This window comes from Artibeus jamaicensis, unplaced genomic scaffold (assembly GCF_021234435.1).
Source record: "Artibeus jamaicensis isolate MK-2021 breed Jamaican fruit bat unplaced genomic scaffold, CSHL_Jam_final contig_475, whole genome shotgun sequence".
Classification (NCBI taxonomy): domain Eukaryota; kingdom Metazoa; phylum Chordata; class Mammalia; order Chiroptera; family Phyllostomidae; genus Artibeus; species Artibeus jamaicensis.
In genome coordinates, this window is record NW_026521852.1 from 5,881,914 (window position 1) to 5,905,203 (window position 23,290).

General features: G+C 40.1%; 1 protein-coding gene across 7 annotated transcripts in view; it reads left to right on the forward strand.

Moving 5' to 3' along the window:
- Positions 1–15,257: 15,257 nt before the first annotated feature.
- DCAF8 (DDB1 and CUL4 associated factor 8) overlaps positions 15,258–23,290 on the forward strand; it is a 45,033-nt gene continuing 37,000 nt past the window's right edge. For 2 of the 7 annotated variants that reach the window (XM_037144080.2, XM_053667913.1), the window contains exons 1-2: positions 15,347–15,515; positions 16,387–16,451. The gene's annotated coding sequence lies outside the window, so the exon portion shown is untranslated. The other 5 variants (XM_053667912.1, XM_053667910.1, XM_053667911.1 and 2 more) reach the window with 5 other exon arrangements.

The following is a 23,290-nucleotide window of genomic DNA, read 5'->3' on the forward strand; positions in this document are numbered from 1 at the left end:
GGGTAAGCCTTTCAGCCCATAAGATCTCACATGTTCTGTGGTATTGGCAAGGAAGGTAATGTTCTTGAGGCCCCAGGCTTTTGGGGATAGTCTAGCTACTGTTCCTTATCAAAGTACGGAAGAGCCCAGGTCTGAATCTGAGACTCCTCTTATTCTGTAAGAGAAGGGGAAAGTGTAGACACACTTGTGATGATGGTCATTGACCTAAATGGCCAGAATACTCCCTTTTTTAGCTCCTGCCCAAAACTAAATAAGGTTGGAGAGGGAGGAGAGAAGACCAAAGGGCCTTGCCCCTTGAACTGTGTGCCTATTGTACTGCTAATTTTCTTTATAAATTCTCACTTTTTGCTGGATCGGCCAGGGCTTACTCCAGGAATCTAAACAGATGCCCTAGTCCAGTGGTCCCCAACTTTTTTGGCACCAGGGACCAATTTTGTGGAAGACTATTTTTCCATGGATGGGGTGGGGGGGGGGGGTTTGAGATGATTCAAGTGTATTACATTCAAGCTCACCTCCTGCTATGCGGCCTGGTTCCTAACAGTGTCCATGGCTCAGGGGTTGGAGACCCCTGCCCTAGTCTACTTTAATTTTGTTCTCAAGCCATTTAATTTTAATTTTGATTGAACATGAACAAACTAACTTTATGTTCTAAAAACACTACTTGAATTATTCTAAGACTTGTGGAAAGATTGAGTAGTCTTTCTCACACTGTGGTAAAGGACCAGGTTTTTTGTTTTATAAATATCCAGTTTTTTATACCACCAATATGTGTTCCTGTTGCCCATGATGAGTGTGCAGTTCACGCTGGATGCTCCCTCCCCCCACGCAAATTTGACAGTAGTCAAATTGGTCATGATAAGTCCACTGATCATGCTCTTGAATATCATAACAGTGTTAAAATGCTAAAAAGTGTCTGAATACCCCAAATACATGGTAAAAAAAAAACAACCAAAAACTGTTCACAGACCAGTACAAGTCTTCAAACCACCTTTGGGTAGCACTACTATGGGGTCCTCCCCAGGCTCTCAGTAGCTCTACCAGTCAAGCTGATAACATTTCTGCCCTGGCTGGTGTAGCTCAGTGGATTGAGCGCGGGCCTGCGAACCAGACAATCACAGTTCGATTCCCAGTCAGGGCACACGCCAGGGTTGCAGGCAGGTTCCCTGCAGGGGGATGCACGAAAGGCAACCATATATTGATGTTTCTCTCCCTCTCTCCTTCCCTTCCCCTCTAAAGATAAATAAATAAAATCTTAAAAAAAAAAAACAAAAAAACGGATACATTTCTATACTTACAGGTCTCTCCTAGGTAAGGGTTGCCTCCAGTAAACTTTCTTCAGCAACAATGAGTCACTTTAAGGATATCTCTAGTGTTTTTCTAGGCTCCCTTTTCTGACACTTTAATCATCACAAAGGTTGGGTTTAAGCTATATATGAAGTGTTTGTGCCACTCTCAAACTTTGAAAGAGGTGATCCTTTGTTCCAAAGTTCTATATGTTAGAAATTTGGTGGTTTGCATGGTTTCAGAATTAAGAATCAAATTTATACAGAATTTGTGATCATATGGACACTTTCTTATGACTGTGAATCATCCTGGCAAAGTCCCTATGAGGTACTTATAATAGGCTTTTGGGAGCTTGGGGAAAATGATGGCCTGTAGTAAATGAAGTTGAGGTGACAGACCATATGAGAAATAATCAAAAGCCTTAGAGGAAGTGGGTATATAGGATTGAATGTCTGTTACACTGGAAACCCTACCAGCTGACTGTTCCTCATGAAGGCCTGGGAAAAAAAATTTTATAAAGGAAAGGCACTAATAAAGGTGCCTTTATTAGGTAACCAGCATCTTTATGAAGTTTAGAAGTGGCTGTCTCTCTGTTGATAGAGGCTGATGGAAGGAAATTATTGTTTAGATCTGATTTTCCTTGAAGTAGCAGGGATGACATGACTCTGGCAGGGTGGGTGCATTCTATTTTAGCAGCATGGTTCAATAAATATGGCTAAGGGAACATGGGTGATCCCACAGACCAGAGAGATGGGCAGCCTAGGAGGATATTGATTTATATATAATTTAAATAGAGACCAAGAATGGGTGAATAGGATGCTGAGATCAATAACTTCAATGAAAAGTCACAATTCTTTGTCCAGCTTCCAGGCTGCATTTAACAACATTGATATAGATTCTGTGAATTAAGTGAAACATATAATGAAACCAGTTTTACCATAGGCTAGTTAATACAAACAAGATTAAGTTCTTACGGCATCTCATCATTATAAGGAAACATTATTCAAGGACCTGCTGTACTCTGGATTCCTTGGTGAGACACAGTCCAGTGGGTGGGAGATAAAACCTGCAAAAGTGCAGGGCCCTGCCACATTAAGTTTTTGAGTCCAGCATTCTGACACATGCTCTCCAAAGTAAAAGGTAACTTATTGGATCCTGTATCTTTTACCTCCAAGAAAGAAGCACAGTGCCTCGGAAAATTACATGGTACCGGGGGTATCTGTGGAATGAAAATAAGCTTTGTGGATTCTCTGGCAAGCCACAGTAGGAGATCCCCAATATAGACCTTTAGGGTTCTGGAGTAAGGTGATGGCATCTCTACTAAAGTTTCACCATTTGAAAAGTATCTTCTGGCATACTGTTAGTTTCTGATAGAGACTTGGTGCCTGATCACAAAGTATTGAGTGGCTGTGACCAGTTGCCTATATAATCAGCTGGTTCTTGTCAGATGTGCCAGGCTATAAGATTGGGCGGATACAATAGCAATCCATCTTACAGTGGAAAGCCCATTTGAGAAAAAGCCCAAGCAAACTTGGTGGGCACAAGTAAGTTAAATTGAACAAGGAGCCTAGACTTCCATATTACCTATGTGTGTTGCACTGATACCTTTCTCTTAGTTCATACTTAGGGTAGCATAAGAATTATTCAGCCATTTGACAGAGGAGGAAACACATCCAGGTCTGGTTCATAGATGTACTGGCAAGATACATTAGGGAAAGCCAACTATGGACGACTACTACTCAACAGCCCCATCCAGAGTAATCCTGAAAGACAATGGTGAGGGGAAATTCAATGAATGGGGCTTTAGACAATGCACCTAATCATACATGTCTGGAGAGGGAAGTGGCCTGAGGCAAGGATATATAGCCCATGGTCAGTGGGCCATGGTCAGGGACCCAAGTGGAGCAAAATAGGGAAGTGGTGGGAAACAAGGTCTGACGTGGAGCATTTGGGGTGATCTATGAGAGTGGGACCTGTAAAAGTGCTCACCAGAAAAGTACTAAATAACCAAATGAATGAGATGATTTCAGGACTGCCTTACCTATCCCAGTTCTTGCAGTGTCATCACCGAGGCAGAAGTAGAAGGTATTTATTGGCCTATTAGCATGGACTTTTTTCTCACCTAGCTAGTGCTGTTTCTAAATGTCCAACCTGTCACCAACAAAGCAATGCTAATCCCCTAGATCAGTACCACTGCTCTAAAAGAACAACCAGCCACTTGGTAAGTTGATTATATTGAGTATTTTCCATCCTGAAAAAGGCAACAATTCTCATTAGGACTGATACATATTTTGCTTTGCCTATCCCACCTAAAGTGCCTCAGCCAGTACTTCCATCCAAGGACTCAGATATTTGATTTACTGTCATGGGGTTCTACATAATTACACCTTGAAACAAGGGACCCACTTAATGGCAAAACAGGTGCAGCAATGGGCACATAACAATGTGATCTGCTGTTCCTACCAAATACTTTTCCAACTAGAAGCTTCTGACCTGGTAGAGTAGTAGAATGGCCTCTTGAAGGTATGTGTTTGACACCAGCAAGAATAGGGTGGTGTCCTTTGCAATACCTATTAACTTACATGACCAAAATAAGAGGGCCCATATTCAGCATTATTCTCACTCATCCACCAGAGGATTTGTGCTTCCCATCCCTGCAACTCAGTTCTGTGGGTCTAGAGATCTTGGTTCCCAGAAGTGGAAATGCTTCTGTAAGGCACTACATAAGACTCTCAGTAAACTTAAAGATAGGGCTGTCATCTGGTCACTTTGGGCTGCTAATGCCAGCAAACTATCTGGCAAAAAAAGAAGTGACTACTGTCTGGGATAATTGACTATTATGCGGAGGTAGGACTGCTGCTACGTTACAGATGCAAGAGGAAAGTGTTTGATGCACATGTGATCCCTATGCTATTTCTTGGTCCTCTGATACTCAGTTTTATGTAAGAAAGTAAACAATTATGGCCTGATGACAGCATGATTTTCAGGGCTCAGAATCTCCTCTTCTAGGTGTCCCCAGAAATTGTGACCAGAATGCTGGAGAAACTGCCTGGATAGACTGAACTTAATGTACAAACACAATGGATTGGAGCAATGCTAGAGTTTGACTGTAATAGACATTGTTGGTACCCTGTCTAGATCCCCTTTACCGGGAAGTATGCAAATTGGCTGCTAATAGCTCATAGCCCCTTGAGAACTGCCCTTTGTGCCAACAGGGGCCACTTCTGTAAACTTCTGGAAGGTAATACCCTCCCAGGGACAGCACCACAGCCAATGGCATGATGTCAGTTTCTGCAAAGAAGTCAGCTGGCATTTTGATAGAAATTATATTATCAACAATACTATGCAATAAGTGTTATTTGCAAATGATACTAAGGTACAAAATCCCTCAAGCTGAGATAAATGTGCCAGAAGCTCTCAGTGGAAGCTAAACTAATCAGTTGAACCCATATTTTTCCCATCTTGTCTTTAGTCTCACTACTAAACATGTAGTGAGAGAAGCAAGTTCCTCAATAACCCACTTGCATAGAATCACTTTCCCAGACTCTACTTCTAGGGAATGCAACCTAAGACAGAACAGTGGTGTCACCTAAGACATAAGAATAGGAGCAGTTTGAGTTTGACAGAGGGTAGAGCAAAGGTAGTTCAGTTTGGTAATGTTAAAGTGCCATTGGTGAGAATAGGAGGGGGACATCGTCAATTTGATAAAGTGCATAATATAAAAAACCTGTGGCTAACATAATTAATAGTGAAAGTCTAGATGCTGAGATGAGCAACAAACAAGAATATCAGCTCTTGCCACTTCTAGTCAGTGTGCTGGAGGTTCTAGCTTGGCATTAGGCAAGAAAAAGAAAAAGGGCATTGAGATTGGAAAGGAAGAAATAAAATTATATTTGCAGATGGCATGATCTTGTATGTAGGAAATCCTAAGGAATCCCTTACAAAACTATCACAACTAAATGGGGTTTCAGAACATAAGGTCAATATACAAAAATCAATTGTATTTCTATACGTTTGCAGTGAACAGTCCAAAAAATGAAATTAAGAAAGCAGTTCCATTTACAACAGCACCAAAAAGAATACTTAAGGAAAGAATAGTTAGAAATAAATTTAACAAAACATACAAAATTATAATGTGAAAACTGCAAAAGTTTATGGAAAGAAGGAAAGCCTAAAATGGAAAAACATCTCATGTTCATGAAGCAGATGACTTAACATTGTTAAAATAGCAATGTTCCCTAAAACAATCTCTTGATTTAATGCAGTCCCTACTAGAATCCCAGCTGACTTCTTTGTGGAAATTGATTAGCTAGTTCTAAAATTCCTATGGAGTCACAATGGACTTAGAGAAAGAAAATCCTGAAAAAGAAAAATAGGTGAGGATCACACTTTCCAATTTCAAAACTTACTACACAACAATGGCAATCAAAACAGTATGGTACTGGTGCAAGAATAGACATAGATACCAGTGGAATAGAATTAAGAGCCCAGAAATAAACTCATACATCCATGATGAAGTCATTTCTTACAAGGATTAAAAACCATCCATTGGGGAAAGAATGGTTCTGGGAGAACTGGATAGCCACACGCAAAAGCGAATTCATTCCTTCCTTTGCACCATATACAAAAACTCAGAATAGATCAAAGACCTAAAGGTAACAAAACCATAAAGCTCTTAGAAGAAAACACAGGAGTAAAAACTTCATAACTTTAGATTTGACTAAGGGTTCTTAAATTGGACATCAAAAACAAGCAACAAGCCCTGGCTGGTGTGGCTCAGTGGACTTTGAGTGCCAGCCTGTGGACCAAATGGTCACGAGTTCAATTCCCAGTCAGAGCACATGCCTGGGTTGTAGCGCCAGGTCCCACGTACTTGGTTGGGGGTGTGCCACAGGCGACAGGTTGGTGTATCTCTCACACATTAATGTTTCTCAGTGTCTTTCGCCCTCTTTCCCCATCTCTCTAAACAATAAATAAACTCTTAAAAAAACAAAAACAGGGACTTCTGACCAAAATGGAGGCATAGGTAGACACACTGCCTCCTCACACAACCAAAAGAAGGACAACAATTTAAAAACAAAAACCAACCAGTACTGACAGAAAATTGAACTGTATGGAAGTTCAACAATCAAGGAGTTAAAATAGACACATTCATCCAGACCAGTAGAAGGGATGGAGAGGGCTTGTGGTCAGGTGGTGGCTGGTAGACTCAGCAAGGCATTGCACTGTGGAGCAGCGTGGCGCACAAGGCAGCTGGCGGACCTGGCAGTCCCACATTTGCATGCAGATAAACCAGGCAAAACTTGGGAGTGAGACAGACCCCTCAACCCACGATCCCAGCTAGGGGAAATAAAGCCTCAAAATACTGATGGAAAACACCTGCGGGGGTTAAGGTGCCAGGAGAAACTCCCAGCCTCACAGGAGAGTTTGTTGGAGATACCCACAGTGTCCTAGGATGTACACAAACCCACAAAACTGGGAGTCAGCACCAGAAAGGCCCAATTTGCTTGTGGGAAGTGGGGGAAGTGTCTGAAATCCAGCAGAGAGCAGACTAAGTGCTATTGTTCCCTCCCGTACCCCTGCCCCACATACAGCGTCACAACCCAGCGACCTCAATTACCCTGCCTGGGTGAACACCTAAGGCTCTGCCCCTCACTATGGTAAAAAGCGAGTCAAGACAAAAAAAAATGGCCCATACGAAAGAACAGATCAAACATCTAGAAAAAATACAACTAAGTGATGAAGAGGTAGCCAACCTATCAGGTGCACAGTTCAAAATAATGGTAATCAGGATGCTCACAGAATTGGTTGAATTTGGTCACAAATTAAATGAGAAAATGAAGGCTGTGCTAAGTGAAATAAAGGAAAATGTACAGGGAACCAATAGTGATGGGAAGGAAACTGGGACTCAAATCAATGGAGTGGACCAGGGGAAACAAAGAAACATCCAATCAGAAAAGAAAGAAGAAACAAGAATTTTTTAAAAACTGAGGAGAGGCTTACGAACCCCCAGGACATCTTGAAACGTTCCAACATCCAAATTATAGGGGTATCAGAAGGAGAAGAGGAAGAGCAACAAGTGGAAAACTTATAAAGGAGAACTTCCCCATTCTGGCAAAGGAAATAGACTTCCAGGAAGTCCAAGAAACTCAAGAGAGTCCCAAAGAAGTTGGACCCAAGGAAGCACACACCAAAACACATCATAATTACATTACCCAAGATGAAAGATAGGGACAGAATCTTAAAAGCAGCAAGACAAAAGGAGAAAGTTACCTACAAAAGAATTCCCACCAGACTATCAGCTGATTTCTCAAAAGAAAGCAAGCAAGAAGGGGCTGGAAAGAAGTATTCCAAGTCATGAAAGGCAAGAACCTACATCCAAGATTACTCTATCCAGCAAAGCTTTCATTTAGAATGGAAGGGCAGATAAAGTGCTTCTCAGATAAGGTCAATTTAAAGGAGTTCATCATCACCAAGCCCTTATTATAGGAAATGTTAAAGGGACTTATCTAAGAAAAAGAAGATAAACATGCTCAGTAAAAGGACAGCAAACTCACAATTATTAACAATCACACCTAAAACAAAAAAACTAAGCAAACAACTAGAACAGAAACAAAACCACAGAAATGGAGGTTACATGGAGGGTTATCAGCGGGGAGGGAAGGGGGGAAGGTACAGAGAATAAGTAGCATAGATGGTAGGTAGAAAATACACAGGGGGAGGGTAAGAATAGTATGGGAAAGGTAGAAGCCAAAGAATTTATGACACATGGACATGAACTGAAGGGGGGAATGTGGGTGGGAGGGGGTGTGCAGGGTGGAGGGGCATGAAGCGGGAAAAATGGGACAACTGTAATAGTATAAGCAATAAAATTTTTAAAAAGCAACAAAAGAAAGGTAAGCTGGACCTCATCAAAATTAAAAAGTTTTGTCCTTTAAAAGTACACCATCAAAAAAGTGAAAAAACAACCCACAGAATGGGAGAAAACATTTGCAAATCATATGTGAAAAGGGATTGTATGTAGAATATATAAAAAGTTTACAACCCAATAATAAAAAGACAAATAGCCCAACATAAAAAAGGTCAAAGGATCTGATAGGCATGTCTCCAAAGAAGACGAAAGTGTTCAATAAGTGCATGAAAATAAGCTCGACATCACTAGTCATCAAGGAAGTGCAAATCAATACTACCATAAAATAACTACTTAAGATCCACTAGGGTATGTAGAACAAAGCAGTCAGATATCAATTATTAGCAAGGATAGGGATAATTGGAGCCCTCATACATTGCCTGCTGGTGTGAAATGTAAAATGAAAGAAGAACTCTGAAAAACATACTGTTGATTCCTCAAATGATTAAATAAAGAGGTAATCATAAACCAGTAAGTTCATTGCTGGGTATATACGCAAGAGAAATGAAATAAGACATATGTTCACACAGAAACCTATACATGAATGTTTATACCAGCGTTCATAAGAGCAAAAAGGTAGAAACAACCCAAATGTTTGTCAACAGACAAATGGACAAACAAACGTGGTATATCCATACAATGGAATATTTGGTTATAAAAACAAATGAAGTTACTGATACATGCTACAACATGGATGAACCTTGAAAATATGCTAAGTGAAAGCAGCCAGTTACAAAAGTCTATATTCCATGATTCCCAATCTTGTCCATGATTTCATTAATATAAAAGTCCAGAGTAGGGAAATCTATAGACACAAAGTAGATTAACGATATTTTAGAAAGATAGGGGAATGATAGCTAACGTGTACTGGGTTTCTTTTTAAGGTGATGAAAATGGTTGAAAATTAACTGTGGTGATGGTTGCACATATCTGAATGTACTAAAAGCCCTTCAATTTTACACTTTAAATGGGTGAATTGTATGGTATGTGAATTTCATCTCAATAAAGCTATTTTTTAAGTGTGCTATGGGTTATCAGGTATGTAAGTCTAAAGCTTGAAGGAAAAGCCTCTGTTGGAAATACTTAGTAATCACTATGTGGATGGTAGTTTAAACTGTGGGAATGGATAACATCACTTTGGAAGACCACGTAGAATGAAGCTCATTAAATAAGTGGACAGAGAAATAGAACTGTGGAATACTGTGGTACAGAAATCAGTGGGATTGAATACATACAAAGGGTTATCACAACTTGAGGGGCAATAGGAAAGCCCAAAATAAAGAGATGTGGTGGTTGGTAATAGCAATTAATTTGGCAATAGTAGCAGTGGCGTCCATCAAAACAGCGCAGAAACCACATCACTGAAGTAGAGATTCCACAGGTCTATTAAAATCACTCGTCAAAGTCTTAACCTCCATCCTTCTGGATCCAATTGTCAATTTTCAGTCATTTTCAACCTCAAACTCTTTAAGGAGGAATGATAGGTGATAGTGCCCTTTTTGAAACGTTTTAAAGGTTTGTTTCATAAGATCTCTTGCTCTCTTGATTCTTCCCGTTTCTTTCCTGCTTGCTCCTTTTATTTTTTAAATTATATTTTATCGATTATGCTATTACAGTTGTCTCAATTTTCCCCCCTTTACCGCCTCCACCCAGCACCTTGCACTCCCTCAGGCAATCTCCTCACCATTGTTCATGTCCATGGGTCATGCATATAAGTTCTTTGGCTACTTCATTTCCTATACTGTACCTTGCATCCCCATGGCTATTCTGTAACTACCTGCTTGTACTTCTTAATTCCCTAACTTCTTCACCTATTCCCCCACACCCCGCTCCCATCTGGCAACCATCAAAAACACTCTCCATGTTCATGATTCTGTCTCTGTTCTTGTTTGCTTACTTTTTTAGATTCAATTGTGAATAAATACATATTTTTGCCCTTTTATTGTTTTTATAGTTTTGATCTTTTTCTGAAGTCCCTTAAACATTTTATACAATAATGGCTTTTTAATATATTTTATTGATTATGCTATTAGAATTGTCCCATTCCCTCCCCCCTTTATTCCCCTCCACCTTGCACAGTCCCTCCCGCCTGCATTCCCTCGCCCCTGGACTCATCTCCATGGGTCATAAGTATAAGTTCTTGGGCTTTGCCATTTCTCATACTGTTCTTAACCACCCCCTATTTTCTACCTACCATTTATGCTACTTATTCTCTGTACCTTTCCTTCATTCCTGTCCTCTTCCCCACTGATAGCCCTCCATGTGATCTCCATTTCTGTGATTCTGTTCCTGTTCTAGTTGTTTGCTTAGTTAGTTTTGTTTGTTTTGGGGTTCTTTTAGGTTCAGTTGTTGATAGATGTGAGTTTGTTGTAATTTTACTGTTCATATTTTAATCTTCTTTTTCTTAGATAAGTCCCTTTAACATTTCCTATAATAAGGGCTTGGTGATGATGAACTCCTTTAAATTGACCTTATCTGAGAAGCACTTTATCTGCCCTTCCATTCTAAATGAAAGCTTTGCTGGATAGAGTAATCTTGGATGTAGGTTCTTGCCTTTCATGACTTGGAATACTTCTTTCCAGCCCCTTCTTGCTTGCTTTCTTTTGAGAAATCAGCTGATAGTCTGGTGGGAATTCTTTTGTAGGTAACTTTCTCCTTTTGTCTTGCTGCTTTTAAGATTCTGTCCCTATCTTTCATCTTGGGTAATGTAATTATGATGTGTTTTGGTGTGTGCTTCCTTGGGTCCAACTTCTTTGGGACTCTCTTGAGTTTCTTGGACTTCCTGGAAGTCTATTTCCTTTGCCAGAATGGGGAAGTTCTCCTTTATATTTGCTCAAATAAGTTTTCCACTTGTTGCTCTTCCTCTTCTCCTTGTGGCACCCCTTTGATTTGCATGTTGGAAACAGAGGTTTAAACTTAAACTTGTTCCAGAGGTTTCTAAGCCTCTCCTCTTTTTTTTTTTCCCCCTTTGAATTCTTGTTTCTTCATTCTGTTCTGGTTGAATGCTTATTTCTTCCTTCTGTTCCAAACCATTGATTGAGTCCCAGTTTCCTTCCCTTCATTGTCGGTTTGCTGTACATTTTACTTTATTTCAATTTTCATAGTCTTCACTGTTTCTTTGTTTTGTTAACATACTCAACCAAACCTGCGAGCATACTGATTACCAGTGTTTTGAACTGTGCATCTGATAGGTTGGCTATTTCTGCCTCACTTAGTTGTATTTTTTTCTGGAGCTTTGATTTGTTCTTTCATTTGAACCATATTTTCTTTGTTTTGGCGCACCCATTATGTAGTAAGGGGCGGGGCCTTAGGTATTTGCCAGGGTGGGGCAACCAATGTGGCTGCGTTTTGGTGCTGTACATGGGGGAGGGGCCTGAAATGGAACAATGCTACTTGCTGGGCTCTCTCAGCTGGCTTTCAGTCACTTCCCTTGCTACCCACAAGCAAGTTCGGCTCTTCTGGTGCTTATTCCCGGGTGGGTGGGGGGTGGGTGGGTTTGTGTATGTTCTAGGACCTCGTGGGTCTCTCTTATGAACTCTGGTGAATCGGGGAGTTTCTCCCACCACCACAACCCCCACAAGTGTTTTCAGTCAGAGGTTTTTAAGCTTTATTTCACTGCACTGGAACCCTGGGTTGCACAGTCTGTCTTGCTTCCCAGTTTTTCCTCCCGGTTTATCCCCAGGCAAATGTGGCTCCACCAGCCGCCACCTCGCCAGCACCAGTCCACCAGTCACCACCTTGTGGTGAGTCCTCTCCTCCCTAGCTGCCCATCTCTGCCCCACCTACTGGTATGAATGAATGTTTATTATTTAACTCCTTGTCAGACTTCCACACATTTTGATTTTCTGTCAGTTCTGGATGCTTTTGTTCTTAAATTTGTTGTCCTTTTGGTTGTGCGAAAAAGCACAGTATATTTACCTATGCCTCCATCTTGGCCAGAAGTCCTTGGTTGCTCCTTTTAAATAAATTTTGCTGGATATTCTTTCTCTCTGACCTCTACTAGTTGGGGAGCAGGATTAGAGGGCTCAGTTTATAGATTGTTTCTCTCTTTTTTCCTCCTCAACATTAAGTGAGCACTCCCCATCCCATGGCTATCGGTGCCATTTATACCTTAATGACTCTCCAGATAGTACCTCCAATTGTCCCTCCTCCTGTAAGTTTCAGATTCATATTTCAATTGTTTACTCAGTAGTGTCATTTGGAAATCTAATAGGCATCTTCAACTTAACATGTCTAAAATATAACTGGATATTTACCCCCAAACCTGCTTCTGTCCCTCCACCCCCAGGAGTTCTATCTCAGTAAATGGAATTACTGTTTATCCTATTGCTCATGTAAAAAAAAAAAGATATCTTGCACCCCATATTCAATCTATTAGCCAATAACCTCTACCACCTTCAAAGTATATCCAGAATCCAACCATTTTCTACCACTTAAACTGTAATACTAGTCTCCTAGGTCTGCAGTAGCTTCCTAACTAGTCTTTCAGCTTCTATTTTGCCTTTCTACAGGCAGTTCTCAAAGAAGCGACCAAAGTAAATTTCTTCATTGATAAATCAGATCATATCACTCATTTATGCAAAATCCTCCATGGCTTCCTAGCATTCTTAGGGTAAAATCCAAAATCCTCTCCTGGTCTGTTATAAGTCACCTGGCTAACATCTTGTTTCTCCAAACTAATTCCCTACCATACTGTTCTTTGAATACACCAAGTACGCTCAAGTTTCCAGTTATTTAACTTTGCTCTTCACTTTGCCTGGAAGGTTATTTCCCCAGGGTGCATCGCTTACTCCTGATCTTTATTCAGATATCACCTCAACAGAGTGGCCTTCCCTGGATTCCCTGTGCAAAAGAGCACATCCTCTCTTTTCCTCTACCATACTCTTCATAACTTACTATTGTCTGTGTGTCCCTCTCTTCCCCCTGCATTCTCAACCACTGCACTAATAATAGGTTCGATGAATGCAGGAATGTTGGTTTACTTTACCCACTGATGCAGATCCAGCACCTACAACGGGACCTCACATGTAGTAGGAATTCAACAGTTGTTGATAGAATAAATATATGAATATGGTAGGGCATTCAATAGCTACTCTGTGCTCTGGTGCTCTTCTAGGTGTTGAGTTACAAAGATAAAAAAGAAAGACCCTGCCCTCACAGTTTTATTCTAATAGTATTTTAGGTTAAAATGTACATAATTATAGGCTAAATGTTACAGATAAAAATGCTACAGGAAATAAAACAATGCAGAGTAAGAGGATTGAGGAGGGTGGTGGTGTAGGGTACTGGGTACCATTTTACTTGAGTTTAGTTAAGAGCTGCCTCTGAGGAAGTATCATTTGAGTAGAGATCTGATTAAATGGAGAGCTCAAGTCTAATAACGACCTGCTATGAGACTATAAACTAGTGCAATCTGTGGAAAACTGTGTGGAGATTCCTTAAGAAAAAATTAAAAATAGAGACTCCATATGACCCAGCAATTTCACTTCTAGGTATTTATCCAAAGAAAACAAATTAATTTGAAAATATATATGCACCCCATGTTCATTGCATAACCACTTATAATATGGAGATAACATAGGTTGTCCATTGATAGATGAATAGATAAAAAAGATGTGTTATACACAATGCAACATTACTGAGCAATAAAAAAGAATGAAATTTAGCCATTTGCAACAACACGGATGGACCTAGGGGGTATTGTGCTAAGTGAAATGTCAGAGAAAGACAATTACCATATGATTTTGCTTGTATGCAGAATCTAGAAGGACAACAAATTAATAGACCACCCAAAACAGAAACAGACCATAGACAAAGTGAACAAGCTCATGGTTGACAAGGGAGTGGTAGTTGGGGGGAGGGTTGGTAATGGGTTCAAGGCGGGAAGTCTGGTTTGGACTGTAAATAAATACAATGAAACCAGTGTTCTTAACCGTATACTGTAATTGTATATGTAGAGACCCAAAGGAATCTACAGAACTATTAGAATTAGTAAGTTTAGCAACATCGCTGGCTACAAAAACCAAAATCATTTTTATTTCTAACATTAGAGGAGCTGTTAAATGAACATTAAAAGAAAGTAAGTGCAAAAGCCCTGAGGCTGGAACATCTTTTGGTCGGAGTGAGGAGAAAAAGCCAATAAGGCTAGAGTAGAGCTAGGCAGTGTGGGAGGAGATGGTATCAGAGAAATAGGTACCAGATCTTGTAGGGCCTGCATTGAAGGCCATTGTGAAAATTCTGAATTTTATTGTGTGCCATGGGAAACTTTCAGAAGTTTTGAGCATGGCACAAAGGTGACATGACTTAGAGTTTAAAAGTGCAATCTAGCTGCCTTATGTTTATCTAGGACAATAATGAAAGACAAATCAGCTAGGTGTCTACTGCAACAGTAATATATAAAATCATGTAAGGGTAGCGGTACAGAAGGTGAGGTCAGATTCTTGCACCCTGGGCTTCTGATCAAAAATATTCGTGTGGCAGCTGGCAGTAACCTTTTCATGGATCTTCTACAGGCTTCCTTTAGGGGTCAGAAGGACGCGGAGTGTACATTACTGGGTCCATTCTTGGCAACCTTCAGTATCCCACTCCACTTTAGGAAAAAAAGGGCTCTTCAATAGCTGAGCTGAAAATCAAAGCTCTGAATCCCTTCTCTAAAGATAGGTAAATAGAGGCTCTCTGGAAGAAGTGGGCCTCGAAGACATAGAAACAATGGTCCTCAAGGGAAATAGGGTTTTCAGAAATCTGCTGAGAATCGCTTGCTGTGAGTGGTCAGAAATGGAGGTCGCTCAGAAAGTTGGCTGCCAATCTATTTGAAATAAATTTTACTTCCACCACAACTAAGGAAGGCCACTAACTCGCATTTGTTTTGAGTACCACACGAAATATGAGCGAGGCCCTACCAAGCACTCCACAAAAACAACTTTTCTTACTCGGTAATGCGCAAGCACCACTCGCCATGTTTTCCGTTGGCCTTAGGCCCCGCCCCTTACGCGTCCTTCAGGGAGGATTGAGAGCCGTGAGCTCGCAAGACCCCCTCTTCCCTCTGTCTTCACAACACTTCGTCGCAAAAGAGGCCGGAAAGCGTGGCGGCGCAGGCGCAAGCGCAGAGAGTGGAGACGGTAGCGGCGGTGGCAGCCGCTAACCAGTGTAAGATGGCGGCGGCGTTGGTGGCGGCAGTGGACAGGACGGCTGGGCCTGGAACAGCTGGAGCAACTGCTAGCAGAAGGATGACCCCAGATGGGAAGCGGGCTGCTGAGTCTCGCCGGCTCCCGTGCTTGTAACTGTCCCAGCCGGACACCCCCTCCCCCCTTTGACCTACCCGGTCCGTGTCTCGTTAGGGTTGGCCTGCCGCTCTCTCCCCTGTCCCGTTTCCCGTCACGATAGGTTTGACTTGTTTTCAAGCTCATGTCTCAGGTCTTCTCCTTCCCCTTAACCCAAGTCTCCATCGGAAGGACTGCTGCCCTTGCCTCTGCTCAGCCCAGGAATTGACCCCCAAGAGCCTGACCCACAACCCACCGGGACGTCTTGCGTCGTTGGGTGACGACCCATTTGTGTACACCCTCCCCACCCCACCGCCCCCGCTTAGATTGGGGAATGTGGTTCGAGTTCTCGGTTCCAGCACCTGGTATGGAAGGCCGAGGTCCAGGAACCCCAGAGTCAGTTGTTGCCGGCTGGTCTTGTACCCTTTGTAATATAATTCTCTTAGTTTACCTCCCCTTAACCCCGGGATCTTCCAGGACACCGTAGAACGGTCCTACTTGATCCTTGTTGGTTGGAAAGGATATGATGGCTTGAATTTCTGACTCAAAATTGCTGCTGGAGTCTGTAAACAAACCGACACTAGCGCTATCACTTCCTTTCCAGGATCTACCCCACAACCCCCACCCCATCCCCGCTCTGTGGCTTCTTGTTGAGAGGTTTGGTTATTGGGTCAGGGTTGAAAAGATTCAGCTTTTCCTTTTAAGTGACTTTTTACATGTTGGTGGAGCTGGGAGAATACCAGCCTGGTTCATTTTACTTTTGTAATTGTGCTTGTAGGCTATTTACTGAGTAGTCAGAATTAGATAAATTATTCTGATTTTGAATAGTTCTGAGGAGGTCTAAAAACAATGTGTATGTATAAATATTTTTATCATGTTCAGTAAAAGAAACACCTTTGCCATTTAAACTTTTAATTTTTCTCAATCCTTCAGTGAATCTACAGACCTATTTTCTCAGGAGCTCAACCTGGCCCTACTTCAGTGATAAAGGAGGAAAGGTGAGTAGAAATTGAGAGAATTTAAATTCCTGGGTCTGAGACAATCCTGCCCTGAAGGTCAAGTGCTGACCCCTAAAGTCATAAAATTCCTACCTATCTCAGAGAGTTGAGGTATAGTTTTTGACTGTTCTGGCTCTGATTAAATGACTTTTACGAGTTTTATGATCTGTGAACATCTTGAATTTCTGTCATAAACTATTGCTGTGTATCTTCAAAACTCCAATTAAACCTAAAAGTGAATTTTTCTTCCTCATTTGCATTATGGTTTTGCCTTTATGTGGATCGTGTTTCTTATGTTGTTAGCTGGGAATTAGTCTGAGTTGTCATTCCTTGGTATTCAGAGGAGACCATTTAGCCTTTTATCACTAAAATCTGGGAAGTGATGAGTGATGCTGCTTTTAGTCAGTGTCTGAGTTCAAGTCACCTCAGTTGTAACTTTTCAGGACATAGTGGTAAATTTGGGGTTAACAAAATAGTGGCTGGGTTTTTTTTGTTTGTTTTTTATAGCTGGCCTGAAGAATTTTTGGTTAGTAGAGAAATCAATCCTGTGCAGCCAGTAGCATGGGCCAGTGCAGAAGAGGGAGTCAGATCATACTTGTAATTTTTGTAAGGCCTTGGATTTCTGGTAGCAGAGAATAGTGCTGTAGTTGGGGTTTATGGGATGATACAGAGGAGCTCAGTGTCTCTGAGAAGGACACCTGGCTGATTCTTAATATCTTTATGATTTGTATTAGAGGAGGTTGAGTATAACACTGATGAGCTTTATTTCACACAGAGTTCTAATTAGAAACTACTCATTGTGAACTAAGATTATTATTGGTGGTACATATGTGTGTCCATAAGATACAAAGGGAAAAGTACAGTCTAGAGCTGGACAGACCTGGTTTTAAGTAATGTACTAAGATTTAGACCTTGGACAAGTTATTTAAACTTCTCTTTTCATTTATACAGCTCTAAAAGTGTGATAAATACAATTTACATCCTAGGGTCTTTGTTAGTGTTGTATGAAGGAACCTGTATAAAAGTTTAAATTATGGCTAGCACATAATAGGCAAAAAATTTTTTCTATTTTTCTATTTTTTATTAAGATTTTATGTTAATTTATTTTTTGACAACAGGGAAGGGAGAGAGGGAGAGAAACATCAATGTGTGGATGCCTCTCATGTGCCCCCCCACTGGGCACCTGGCCTGCAACCCAGGCATGTGCCCTGACTGGGGCCTTTTTTTCACAGGCCAGTGCTCAGTTCACTGAGCCATACCAGCCAGGGCTTTTTTCAGTTTTCTTTACACATTGTTGATATGGTTTAGAATAGGTTATATATTAGTTTATATCTCTTTGCTTTTGAACATGTTTTCCTGGTTATTTTTTCAGTTCATTTTTATTTGGTCAACTTAAATGTTTGTGTTGTAGGTGCCTACCTAGGGTTGTATTCTGAACATGATTCAGGTTAGTTCAAGACCAGAGGATAGCAGGAATATTGGGTATAGTTGTATATATGATGGGGACCCAAAAAAAACAATTAACTTCTGGAGAGAGGGCCCCTTGTAGTACCGATTTCCTCCACTAGGTGAGTGTTCTGAGAACCGGTATGCATCTCTGTACTAGCTGGCATTGTTGCAAAAGGCTGCGGTTAACTTCAGGGAATTGTATTTTGAAGACTCAGTGCACATTTCATGATGGGTGATTTATAAGCATACCTCCCCACACTGTGCTGAGTGTTTAGTTTTAGACCCAAAATGGCATGTTCCACCTTTCCTATTCACCTGATCTCCCCTCGCCCCAAGCGACTTTTTTTTTTTTTTTTTTTTGGTTTCCCCAGATGAGAAAAGTCCTCAAAGGGAAGCATATTGCCAATGTGGAACAGGTAAAACAAAAAACAGCAGGAGCACTAAAAGGTGTCAAAATCAACGCATTCAAAAACTGTTCTGAGTAGTAGAAAAAATGTCGTGATAAATGTTGCATCAATTTGAAGGTTACTGAAGTTTTAACATACAAGAATAAATACACAGTTTTTATAAATGAATTCCAGGGTTTTCTGCATCCCCCCCTTGTATATCTTTAAATACATTCTTAAACTAAACATCAGTAAGTTTCCTTTGTTCATTGCTTCCTTTCTCTTTGTCTCTCCATTGATATACCTGATCAGAGTTGACACAAATATTGTGTAGGCATACCTCAAGTTGGTTGGGTTCTAGACCACCTCAATTCCCTGAGCCACACCAGCCAGGGCTAGGTACTTTTTTCTTAAGCAGATTATCACTGAGGCAAGATGATCTGTTATTTGCTGTTACCCATTTGAAACCCAGTTTCAAATGAAAGAATTGAATCAGCGATAGGCATGGAAATAGTGACAGTGTGTCTTAATTTCAGAGCCAAATCAATTATTATAGATTATTGAAAACTTTGTATCTTTCTCTTTTTTTTTTAACTAAAATTTTATATTTCAGTTATAGTTTATATTCAGTATTATTTTGTATTAGTTTCAGGGGTACTGCCTAGTGGTTAGGCCACCAGCATGGAACCTTTTGAGTTTGGCTTCTTTCTCTTTTTTCTTTGTATTTTTATTTTTTATTTATTTATTTTTTAATTTAATATATATTTTATTGATTATGCCATTACAGTTGTTCTATTCCTCCCCTTAATTCCCCTCCACCTTGCACACCCCCTCCCCCACCATTCTCCCCTTTAGTTTATGACCACGTGTCTCAAGTTCTTTAGATTCTATATTTCCCATACTATTCTTGCCCTCCCCCCTATTTTCTTCCTGCTGTTTATGCTACTTGTTTTCTGTACCTTCTCCCCCCTTCCCCTCCTCCCACTCCCCTGTTGCTAACCCTCCATGAGCTCTTCATTTCTATGGTTCTGCTCCTGATCTAGCTATCCTCTTAGTTTGCTTTTGTTTTAGGTGTGGTTGTTAATAACTGTGAGTTTGCTGTCCTTTCACTGTTCATCTTTTTTATCTTTTTCTTAGATAAGTCCCTCTAATATTTCATATAATAAGGGCTTGGTGATGATGAACTCCTTGAATTTGATCTTATCTGAGAAGCACTTTATCTGCCCTTCCATTCTAAATAAAAGCTTTGCTGGATAGAGCAATCTTGGTTGTAGGTCTTTGGATTTTATGACTTGGAATACTTCTTTCCAGCCCCTTCTTGCTTATAAGGTCTCTTGAGAAATCCTCTGACAGTCTGATGGGAACTCCTTTGTAGGTGACTGTCCCCTTATCTCTTGCTGCTTCTAGGATTCTCCTTCATTTGAATCTTGGCCAATGTAATTCTGATGTGCCTTGGTGTGTTCCTTCTTGAGTCCAATTTCTTTGGGACTCTCTGAGCTTCCTGGAAAACCTGGAAGTCTATTTCCTTTGCCAGATTGGGGAAGTTCTCTTTTATTATTTGTTCAAATAAGTTTTCCACTCGCTCTTCCTCTTCCCTTTCTGGTACCCTTATAATTCGAATGTTGGAACATTTAAAGATGTCCTGGAGGTTCCTAAGCCTCTCCTCATTTTTTTGAATTCTTGTTTCTACATTCTTTTCGGTTTGGTCATTTTTTCCCTCTTTCTGGTCCACTTCTTTGATTTGAGTCCCAGTTTCCTTTCCATTACTATTGGTTTCCTGTGTATTTCCATTCATTTCAATTAGTTTAGCCTTCATATGTTCCTCTAATTTGTGACTAAAATTAACCAGTTCTGTGAGCATCCTGATCACCAGTGTTTTGAACTGTGCATCTGATAGGTTGGCAGTTTCTTGTTTGCTTAGATTTATCAGCTCTGGGGCTTTGAGTTCTTCTTGAGCCATTGAAAACTTTATCTTTCGTTTCTGTGAGTATATGAAAGGATCTTCATTGCATCCTGGCTGGTTAGCTAGCTCAGTTGGTTAGAGCATTGTCCCAATATGCCAAGGTTGCAGGTTCGATCTCTGGTCAGGGCACATACAAGAAGCAACCAATGAATACATAAATAGGGGGACCAACAAATCTGTTTCTCTTTCTCTTTCTCTAAAATCAATACATTAAAAAATTATCAAAAAAAAGAATTTTCATTGCTGTTAAAATTGGTCAGGAAAGGGACTACCTGTTCTTATTTACTGATTAGTTATTCAGACTAATTAGCTATAAATACTTCTTTATAGCAGTCTTTTATCTCTGCCTCTACAGCCCATAGTTTCTGGGCCAGAAATCCAATTTACCAAGTACTACCTTAACTCCAGGAATGTATATGCTAGAGATGAATGAATTGAATCTGTCCTGAGTTTGCAAGTGCGGCATGGGGCATGATTAATATGACAGAGATGTATCTGACTAATGAAATGTGCTTTGTGTAGTGGATTGGGTTATTGCAAAAATTGTCATCATCGTATCTGAGAGGCTAGGTATTTGCTCTTACCATCTGTGGATACTGTTTAAGGGAGCCTTGCCTCACAAGTCATTTTTTTGTTTTTTGTTTTTCTTTAATTTTTTTAATGTATAATTTTCATTATATTTCCCTTGGATTTTCTTAGCTATCTGGAAAGCTATTGTGATTTACCTGTAGTGGTAGCCAAGAGGATATAGTTCTCTAGCGCACTTTAAGCAGTGCCACCTTACTTAACTCTTCCCTCTGAGTTCAGGTAGGAAGGAACTTCTTGACGTTTTTAGCCTCTTTTTCTTTGTTCATTGTAAATTTTACCTTTAGAGTATTACCCTTTTATCTCTAGTGTTCTTTCCATCGATTTAAAAAAAATGAATTTGTGAATGGCAAAAGTTGATAATAGAGATTGGATTCTAATGTAATAATTTTTATAGTGAAAACACAATGGAATTTCCTTAGAAATGGATTTTTCTTAGAATCATTTAATTTGAGATAACGGGCTTAACTGTTATTATAAAAGTTCTTTAGCTCTATAGCTGGAGTAGCACTGACAGGTTAGAATGCATTCCTAACGTACTGAAATACTCTCATCGTAACCAAAATCAATAAACTAAACACTGGACATTTGGTATTGCCAGTAAGAAGAGAAGACATCTGAAGGAGGAACAGATTTCCTTGTTCATAGGATAGTTGATGCAGAACTTCCTTATCTTCCTCCTTCTTATCTGTGATGGTTGCTTTGAAGTTCTTGGCTCTCCTCTAAACCTTCAAGAGGGAGAATAGCTTAAAGAGGAGGAGGCTTGTACTGTGGATTCCTGGGTATATTGCTTTATCATAGTTCATAGAACATGCATGTGCTCAAAAGATGTTAACAGAGCTTTCTGAATTTTTAAAAAGGCCCATGAGAGCAGGTAAGCAGATATCATAGATTTGAAACTGTGTCCTGGGTTTTATATGTTTGTAGGATCATTGATGAATAACAAACAATCACAAGCTTCTCTAGGAAATGCAGTCTGGAACCAGAGATGAGAAGCTAGAAAGATAGTATAAATGCTACCAAGTACAGACAGCCTCTTTGCAGAGACATCATCCTTAATACTCTAAAATCCAGTTCCTGCGGGGTAATGGCATTACCCCATTTTACAAAAAAGAAACAAACTCAGAAGTAGGTGGTAGAATTCAAAACTAGGTGTAACTGACACTATATGCTGTCTTTCAAAAACAGGACTCTTCAATGCCAAGTGATGAAGCAAATGAGCTGAAAGGTAGAATTCAGCATTTTAAAAAATATTTTATTTCTTTTTTTATTTTTAGAGAAAGGGGAAGGGAAGGAGAAAGAGAGGGAGAGAAACATCAATGTGTGGTTGCCTCTCACATTGCCTCCACTGGGCACCTGGCCCGAAACCCAGGCATGGGCCCTGACTGGGAATCAAACTGCAACCCTTTGGTTCACAGCCTGCGCTCAATCCACTGAGCTACACCAGCCAGGGCAGAATTCAGCATTTTTTAATAAAAGTAGAGCAGTGAACAAAAGTAGATTTACAGCTGTGAGTATGTGAAAGTTTATTTTTGTATTAGGATTTATTATTATTTTTTATACAACTATTAACCTATTTTTGTCCACCACTGTATAAAAAAGTCTGCCCAAAGGACAATATGAATAAAAACATTTTTAATTGTTTAAACATGTGTCTTAGGTTATGATTAATTAGTAGGCCAGTGAGTTTTGTAAGGAAATAATTTTAACGGACTTAACTAAACTGAAGAGATAGTTTAGTTGAATCCTTTTATTTTATGATCCTCAAATAGAAAACCAGGAGTCTCACTCAGTAACTGAGGTAATTTCATAGGAAAATTGTTCTGACTCTTACAGCCTTTTATTAGTATACATCTGTCAGTACTTTTCTGTGGCATTTGAACTATGGACCATCCCTATCTTGAAATTTTATCTGGACCTCCACGGCATTTAACCCTCATTATTCTTTCTACTTCCTTGGGCATTTCTCCGTCTCCCTCTCCTTCCTTTTTCTTAAGGGTAGGTTTTCCCCAAGATTCTCAGAACTTTTCTTGGGTACTTACTTTGTTTTTTAAGTGAGGGGTAATTTACAAGGTATTTGATTTTGAAACTTTCCTGTACAAGTAATTTCCAAGTTTGTATCTCTGGCTGTAAATTATTTCTCAAGTTTCAAACCTATATTGTTTGCCCCTAGACTTCTGACATGTCACCTTAGGTTTTACACACAATTAAAATAAAGTTTATCTGTTCTCCCACATGCCATCTTTTCATTTATACAATTGATTTCTTCTAGGCACCCAGACTCAGACTTGTTGAATTTTTGAGCTTCATAACATCTTATTAAGTCAAATACTATTAATTATACCTCTCCAGTGTTTTTCACATTGATCTTTTAATTTCCTCCACCAACAGCCTATAAGATAGGTTCTCATAGCTTCTCACCTTGGCAACCATCTCCTGCCTTTTCTGACCATTTC